The sequence below is a fragment of the Mesoplodon bidens genome, assembly GCF_964165515.1.
Source record: "Mesoplodon bidens genome assembly, chromosome: 4".
NCBI classification, from domain to species: Eukaryota; Metazoa; Chordata; class Mammalia; order Artiodactyla; family Ziphiidae; genus Mesoplodon; species Mesoplodon bidens.
The window spans coordinates 25,585,187-25,594,782 of NC_138160.1; positions in this window are offsets into that span (position 1 = coordinate 25,585,187).

A 9,596-nucleotide genomic window follows, 5' to 3' on the forward strand; every position below is an offset into this window, starting at 1 on the left:
ATCATGAGAGAGAAATATGGAAGGTGTTTATAAAGGGTGTCATTTCAAAGATAGAGTTCAGTCTACTCTTTGCTTGTGAATCAAAGTGAGATTCTTCCTTAAATAATATTATTATGGTATAAATTTAAGAAAATTCCCAAATGCTGCTTAATACCTCTGGTACTAGCAAACAGTAATTTCCTCTAGAGTCTGGAACTGATGGAACAATATACTTTTGCCATTTTTCTTAAGCAAATTGTGCTAAGGTCACAGCACACTCTCTAGAAGATGATACACAGCTGTATTATCAGAAAAGCAAAGCTTAAAATTTTCTGATTAGGAATTCTCTTTACTTACAGTTAATTCATGTCTCCATAGACAGAGTGTATCTGTTTAGCCAAATGAGGAAAAATGAAATTCTAATTGGATTTCACTATTGATCCATAATATTGTTTCTCTGGAGAAAGTAATAAAATCTATCAGAATACCTGGCTATTAGCTGAAAGTCACTCAGTGTTTACCACATGTGTTTGTCAGTGGACACTAAATGCCTAGTGAGCTACCCCTGTTTAATCTACTGAAGAGTCTTACTACTTTCAGATGATAAAGCCTCCCACCTCTAGATAAAGGGCAGGAGGTAATGTGAGTAATGTCTAGGTATTGTTCAGAGTTGCACTGGAATGTCGCCCACCTAGAAACTTCCCTGGAAAGTGGTATTTTATTGAGGGTCAATATTCATCCCACTGATGTCCACTGAGACATGAAGACCCAGAGCTTCTAAACTGTGCTAATTGAGGAAAACGTAATGGCTCTAGGGATATCACTCCTCAAAAAGTAAAATGAGGGTTTCACACGCAGTGGGTAAATTTCCATGTGGAAAATTTTAGTTCCCATTCAGACAAGATATAAACCAAAGGCAAGGGAACCAATTAGAATCTTGAGGATGATCCTTAACCTAACCACAGTGGTGTGGCTATTTTTTAAAAATGTATCATATGTAAAAATGTTTATATATGTGTAAAGTTTACAGAATGTACATCATAAAAAATCGACTATCACCCATTCCTGTGAGGTATCAATCAAATACAATCTCCTCCCTATTTAAAGAATAAAATTATTTCACTAATATATGTAGTTGAGAGGCAGTGTGACAAATAGTTAAGATATTGAATTTTGGAGTTGACAATTTGAGCTTAAATTTTTGTTCATTCACTTATTGACTGTGACTTTGAGCAAGTTATCTAAGGTCTCTATAACTCAGTTTCCAAATCTTAAACTTAGAATTATAATTGTACTTACCTTTTAAGGCTGTTGGAAAGAATAAAAATATTTAAATATGTACTGTGCCTAAAAGATGCCTAGAATACAGTAAGCATTCAGTAGATATTAGCTATTATCATCACTATTTCTTAGAATTAATGAGGATGCCAACCAGGCGCTGGTAGATGTAGGTGTCAGTTAGCCAATTAGCAATATGGGAGTGAAGATAGCAATTAGTATTCTCTGAGAAGTGTTGATAAAAGGCAGTAGAACCTCTAGTGAGTAATTAAAGGGATGCCTAAGGTCAAAAGTCCTATAATGGGGAAGCATCTGAATGTGCTTAGGGGAAATCATCACTACCAAGGATAAGGAAGACAGAAAACTATTGAGCAACAAGCTATAGAAAACTAAGCAAGACGGAGAGGTCAAAGTGAGGCAGCAAGAAAGAGTTACCCTTTGACACCCTAGGACAGGAATTTTGAATTTTGAATTGTTATAAATATATTTTTGGTAAAGAGGTGAGAATAGGATGAACCCTCATTTGGTGGCCACATTTTTGTTTTTCAGAGAATGAATGACAGATATTTATGAAATGAAATAATAGACTCTTATGCTAAATTTTGAGTGACAAAATAAGAGTTCAGAATTATATTGGACAGGAAAGAAAAAGAGATGACTATGGAAAATTAAAATAGTGGCTGTATGCTGAGAACACAGATATGGTTGTAGTTCATTAGCTTCAAATAACAATAGTCTGAAAGTTGGATTATATCCTCCAACAGAATGCATTTTCCTTGTCTAGGAGTGAAGGAATCAGATTGAAATAGTGATTTGGGGCTTGAATTTTCACAGAAAAATAAGAAAGAAATATAAGCATCTTAAGAAGTTTGGTTGTCTTTATAAAAGGAGTTGAATAGAAAGAAATAAGCAACAGAAAAAGAAGACTGATGAATTTAAGAAAATTTGAAGAAATTGGTCATCCAGGCCTCTGTGATATTGAAATGTGGGTTAATGTTAATGCCAAAATGGAAAGTCAGAATTGTGTGTCAGGAGAATGCTATGTTGAGGTATACAGTTTCTGAAGGATGTGTGTGTGTGTGTGTGTGTGTGTGTGTGTGTGTGTGTAATGATAAAAATACAAGTTGTAGTCCTGTACATAACTATCAGAAGTTATTGTGTAGGAGACAACAACCATTTAGATTAAGAAGTATCAGGCATTTGGTTTAGTTTTTCTAGTTCTTTTTGTTGATATTATTTCTAACTACAAAACTAATGTATCATTAAGATTTTTATTTAAAGGATGCAAATGATGCAGAAGTTTAAAGAGAAAAATGTGAATGTCACCATTCATCCCACCCAACCCTCCAAAGAATCTCTCTCGAGACAACCACTGTTGCAATTTTATAAATACTTCCTTAAATGATACAGTACTGTATGTGTTCTCTTACAAATTTTTTCCTTAACAATAATACTCACTGACCTACTTCATATTTTTTAACTGCTGGAGTACCTCATGCGTACCATAATTTATTTAACTGCTTTTCTAATTACATTAATCTGTATTCAGTCAGTGAAAGAGAAACACTCTGTAATCCAGATAGAGGGTTTTAATAGAATGACCTGGGGTAACAGCATGGGATGTCATGGGAAGCCAGAGAAACTAGGCTGGCAGACACTCAGAAGGAGACACTGAGAATCTCAGCCTGAAGCACTGATGTGGGAACCGCCATCATGTTCAAGAGGCTCTGTGAGAGGTTCCACTAAATATCTAAGGTGGCAGCCGCCCAGCAGGTAGCTCTTGGGCACTCACCAAGGAGCTGTTCTAAATCCCTCATTTCCCCAAGCATCTGGCTACAACCAACTCCTGAGAATAAAGAATTTCTGCCTCTCCTCTGCCTCCCAAATATTTCCAGAGTAACACTACTTGGCAAACACTATCCTAAGGAAAGGAAAACTGGAAGCTTCTCCTTAGCAAAGCAGTGGTGACTTTTAAAGAGAGGTGGGGTACTGCTAAGTTGACAAAAGGGAATGTAACAAACTAACAATAGGAAATTAGGTTCTTTGTATTTTTTGATACCATTAAAAACAACAAGGAGAATTTGTACCTTCACCCTAATAGGAACATAAGAGAAATTCTTTATGACATAATATTCTCCAGCCGGTGACCACTAGAAACCCATGAGTAGTTCAACAGAGTTGGGTTTGTTGCTTCATTGGATAGCACACTGTAGAAAAAACACAGGGTGTCTCTGTAAAAGCATGTTAGAAGAGGCACCATGTGTGTTTTGAATTTGTGCCAGGTGAATCAGGGGAGGATTTAAGAAAACACAGCTTTATTCTGGATTGAGTGCTGTCAGAATGCAGGGGCAATGATATGACTGAGTATATTAATAAGTTTATCCACAAGGCATAAGGAATAGAGGGGTTCTGTTGCTGGAACAGGTAAAGAAGTAGCATTATTTATGTTAACTAGGAGAAGAAGGAATTTGTACACGTTCCCAGTTTGGACAGCGTTCTTATGTATGAATTGCTTCCTCACTGTCCCGGGTGATCTTGTTTGATGTTGGAGTTGGCAGAAGTAGGGAGGGATGATTGTGGTCAGATAATTTTGTTGTTGTTATCATTCTCTTTTATATCTCTGAGGAAAGAGGCATCAAATTCAGACCTTATAGAGATCGTGGACCTTGGACTACAGACTGTAAATGGATGGCACAGAAGTGTCGTCTTCCTTAAGAAGGGGTTTGTTGAATTCTATTTTGTGGGAAGGATGGCCATTTTGAGCCATTCTTATTTACATCTTATTTTAGTTTTCAGTAAAAGTTTTATCTTCCTTCATATAGGTATTGACTCCAACCAACTCCTGAGAAGAATGTGCTTCTCTTCTGCCTTCCGAATTTTTTATTAGGTTTATTCTCAATTATTCATGTTTTGTTGTTAATTGTGAATTTAATTTACTTTATTTCATCATATTCCTAAGTTATGGTTGCTGGTAGGTAAGAAAGCTAGTTATTTTATTGCAGTAAAATATATATAACATACAATTTACCATTTTGACCTTTTTCAAGTGTACGTTTTGTACATTCATATTAGTGTGCAAACATCATCACCATCCATTTTCATAACTTTTCCAACTTCTTTAAACAAAACTCTTTACCCATTAAACTACCTATTGTCCCTTCCCTCCCAGCCCTTGACAATCACCATTCTACTTTCTGTCTCTATGAATTTGATTATCCTAGGTACCTCACATAAATTGTATTGTACAATATTTGTCCTTCTGTGACTGGCTTCTTTCACATAGCATTATGTCTTCAAGGTTTATCCATCTCATAGCATGTGTCAGAATTTCCTTCCTTTTTAAGGCTGAATAATATTCCATTTTATACACTACATTTTGTTTATCCATTCATCCATCAATGGATACTTAGGTTGCTTGCTTCTACATTTTGGCTATTGTAACTCATGCTGCTATGAACATGGGTGTATGGATATTTGTTCAATTATCTCATTTCAATTATTTTGAGTTTATACCAAGAAGTAGTATTGTTGGATTTTGTGGTAATATGGCAATTCTGTGTTTTATTTTTTGAGGAATCCTCATACCATTTTCCATTGTTTCCATTTTACATCCCCATCAGCAATACACAAGAGTTCCAAATTCTCCATATCCTCTCCAACACCTGATATTTTCTGTGTGTGTGTGTATGTGTGTGTGTGTTTATAACACCCAAACTAACAGATGCAAAAAAGTATCTCTTTGTGTTTATGATTTTTATTTTCCTAATTACCAGTGATGTTGAGAATCTCTCAAGGTGTCTATTGGTCATTTGTATATCTTCACTGGAGAAATGTCTATTCAGGTCCTTTGTCCATTTTGACTGGGTTGTTTGTTTTTTTGTTTTTGTTGGGTTGTAGGAGTTCTTTATATACTCTAGATATAAATCTCATTAGATATATGATTTACAAATATTTTCTTTCACACTGGGTTGCCTTTACTATGTTGATAGAATATTTTGATTTACAAAGGTTTTAATCTTGACATCTAGTTTTTGTTGTCGTTTCCTGTGCTTTTGGTGTCATATCCAAGAAATCATTACAAGAAAGCTACTTATTTTTTGTACTCAATGTTTACTCTGGTCCCCCTACTGAATTATCTTATGTATTTATAGTTATTTGATTGATTCGCTTGGACTTCCTATGTAGATCATCATTATATATAATATCTTCCTTTACAACATTTTTAACTTATTTCCTTTTCTTGCCTTTTCGCATTGGATAAAGTCCAATAATTTTCAAGATACATTGCTGGAAAGCTTAATGAATTTTGAAATTTACCTTGGGTGTGGCAGTATTTGGAGGAAGTTGAAGGATATGAACCAGATCCAAAATATTTACTGAATAATGCCAAAGTAATTTCAGAGAGCAAAGCAGAAATATGTTGAGAGAGAAGGGAGAAAGGTTAGTTGGATAATTCATCAGATGATGAGAAGCATATTGATATGGAATAAGAATTCAAAGACACTACAATTTTGCAAATGAGGATAAAGAAATGCTTGCTTTTCCTGGACCATCACATTTTACAAGAATGATAGATGATAAGATATTAGTCTCAAGTATCTTTACAATTTGTTGTACAATTTATTGGAACACCAGGACTGCCTGAAGTTTCCAGAAAGTATTTAGATTGATTGCAGAGAGATGGTAGAGACTGACAATCATTTTATGCATTTTTGTGCTAGTGGTGGAAGGGGGAGGGTTAGTTCTCTGCCTTCTGGGTGGTAGTAGAAAATATATCTAGGCAGGGGACTTATTTTTCTAGATCCGTTATAGTATTTTAATAGTTAAATAATATTTGAATACGTGCAGTGAACAAATATTCAATCACTGATAATTATAGAGAATAAGAAGTAAAATAACATATTAATTGTCATTGTCACATGCCAAACTGTACTGTTCCACAGTAATCCTACTTCCCTTCAGAGCTAGCATTACCAGGTTGTGGTATATTCTTCCACAGTTTTGAAAATGCATTTTAGTAATCTATACCTACATAAAAATATATCCTGGTTTAACTTGCTTCTTTTTACATACATGGAATCATACTATGGATATTGTTTAGAAAGTTCTTTAATAAATAATGTATCACATTTATATCCATATTTCAAACTGTACCTCTAATTTATTTGTTCCACTATATAGTTACAACTTGTTTATTTACCCATTCTCTTCTTGACTGGCATTTATATAGTTTCAAACTTTAAATTTTTTAATAAATAGGAGGGTAATGATCATATTTGTTAATATATCTTTGGGCATATGAGTATGTTTAGAGGATAGATATATCTAGAATTGGAAATAATAGTTGAAAGGGTATTCAGATTTATAATGATACAAAACCTACTAAATTGTTTGACAAAATGTTTGTATAAGTGCATACTCTTTCTTGCCTTTTGAAATTCAACTCATCTTTTAAGGCAAAAGTTAACGCCATTGTCCCCCTTATGTGACCACTTAAGATCTCATTTACTTCAAATAAATTGTCTGTGAGATTACCTTGTAATATGATTGCACTTTAAGAAATTCATTTTCTTTTACTTAGTGTTGCATATTAACATTTGTATGCTTTTATTCATTTCTCATGAGGAAGGTAACATAAATGGAAATAAACATGAACTTTGCAGTCATACAGCTTTACCTACATTCTAGGCTCACTGTAGCTCAGCTTGCAGGATCTTAATTCCCCAACCAGGGATCAAAGGGATCAGAACTGGACCCATGGCAGTGAAAGTGCTGAGTCCTAAACACTGGTCCGCCAGGGGATTCCTTGAGTAAAATTCTTCCTTCCTTCCTTTCTTAAATTTTTGGCTGCATTGGGTCTTCCTTGTGGCATGCAGGATCTTTTTTTGTGGTGTGCAGGCTTCTCTCTAGTTGTGGCATGCGGGTTTTCTCTCTCTAGTTGTGACGTGTGGGCTCCAGAGTGTGTGGGCTCTGTAGTTCTGGCACATGGGCTCCAGAGCGTGTGGCCTCTGTAGTTTGAGGCACACGGGCTCAGTAGTTGTGGCGCTTGGGCTTAGTTGCACTCAGCATGTGGGATCTTAGTTCCCCGACCGGGGATCAAACCTGCATCCCCTGCACTGGGAGGCAGATTCTTTACCACTGGACCACTGGGAAAGTCCCTAAATTTCTTAATCACACAGCATGTTAGCTTCTGACATTCTTTGTAAAAAAGAATTTGTAATGCAAACCTAGAATTCCATACCAAATTCACCAAAAAATAATTTTAAATTTTGTTTAGTTATACTTAAAATGGGTGGTTGAAATCACAAAATTTGCTTGATTTAAATAGCATCAATATTTGTTTTCAATATTTTTAATCTGGAAAATAATTTAAGATTAATGGGAGGTCTTGATAAAATAGCAATCTATACTAAAATAGAAATTTTTAATAAGGCACCTATAGAATTATGTACTTTAGGCAACAGATATATTAATGTGCTATATGAGATATATTCATATATATGTTCACATGTATTTCCATTTTAGCTGTTGCTCTTTTGAATTGTGTCTACTGAAAAATAAGAAGTATGAAAAATGATAGAATTTTAGTTAAATAGTTATATTTGTTTTGAACATATCATAGTTTATGTCTTTTGTCCCATTATATAAGAATATTTTATGAAAAAGAAAAAAATGGAGAAAAATAATTTAAATTTTGCATGGCTACTATTTAAAATTTTTTGATAAATTCTATAAAATTCCTTTATTGAAGAACTTATATTCATTTTACATTTATGAATGAATCCATAAACACAAATCTTTGTGCTATGCTTTTTGTCTGGCATGAACACAGCAAATATTTATACCATATCAGTAAAAGAGAGTAACACAAAAGAATAAAAAATAAAGAAGGTGGAGTTACCTAATTTGTATAGTCAATAATAAATAAATATAAACAAGGCATCCAGAAAACTTTAATCAAGTTAAATTAGTTGTATCAATTTGTAATTGTGAGGTGGATATAATTTGTGTTGTCTCTGCCAGTGGCTAATGATAATGAGATACTTCCTGGTGAAGTAAAATCATATCATCTATAATATAATAAGCACACAATTATAAACAAATTTTATAAATATTCTGCTCACTTTTTTTGGTGCATAGATGTGGAATCACTGAGATATTTGCAGAAATATATACCTTCCAGTGGTTTGGTTATGGTTTATAATTTAAAGAGAATATTTCTCTTTAAACATGTTGTGTTAGATATGGTATTTTAACAGTGGGAATAGTGTCTAATGGTCTCCTGGAGTAGAATCATTTCTTATGGAAATGAGTTATTTAAAAATGCTCCGACGAGGAGAATTCGTAAGAGACTGGAGGAAAGCAGGGTGGAGAAGGGGCAAGAAACCATCAGGTGATGCTGCTGCTGATGAAGCAGGGATCAGGATCATAAAAATCACTGGTTTGTTCTCCACTGAGGTGAGGGAGCTGGACTTTCACAATTGCTTTCACAATCCTATGCCAGGCAATTTTGGGGGTGGGAGGGCTGAAATTCCAGACACAGTTATCTTTGGGGGCATCTGACTCTATGGACATCTATTTCCATAGAACCATTAAGAGGATCCTGGATGATCTGGCCAAGGGCACTGACTGTAGCTACTAGAAAGAAATTTCAAATAATTGAAGTAGACATGTTCAGGAAAGGAATTTCATTTCAACTGTTTAACAGTGGGAGCAGTGAGGTCCTTTTAATATTGTATTTAATAATTACAAATTACTGGCATAAAAGATCATAAATGTAATGATAAATTAAATAAGCAATGAGTAATAAGACAATCCCAATATTGAGTAAGCAGAAGCCATGAGGGGAATGTCAGTAATGATTCTGCAAATGGAAATTCCTCTCAGGAGGCCTGAACAGTGCTGTGTCATTGAGAGAAATCATGGCTTAACATAAACCTATACTTATTCATATTAGTTGGCTGAGGAATTAATATGAATGGAGCAAACACTGTATACCAGGCATTTTAGAGTCTTTATCTCGTTTCCCTTTCCACATGGCCTGTTTTATAGGTGTCATTTTTAAATTTTGGATGGAGAAATTGAGGGTCTAGAAAATTAAATATATTTTCTAAGTTTACACTGCTATTGACTGAACTTTGAATTCAGGTCTCTCAGTGCTAAATATGCACTCTCAATATTAGTTAGCTATTTCCTAAAGTTCTGCTTTTGATTATCATATCATTTGGATTACAATTGAAAAAGAAATGAAGTTAAGGTATGCCTCAGAATAGAAACTTTCCTCTTAGGATTTTCATCATTTCCTTAAATAGTGGGGACTAAGCGACTGCTAGGTTTTA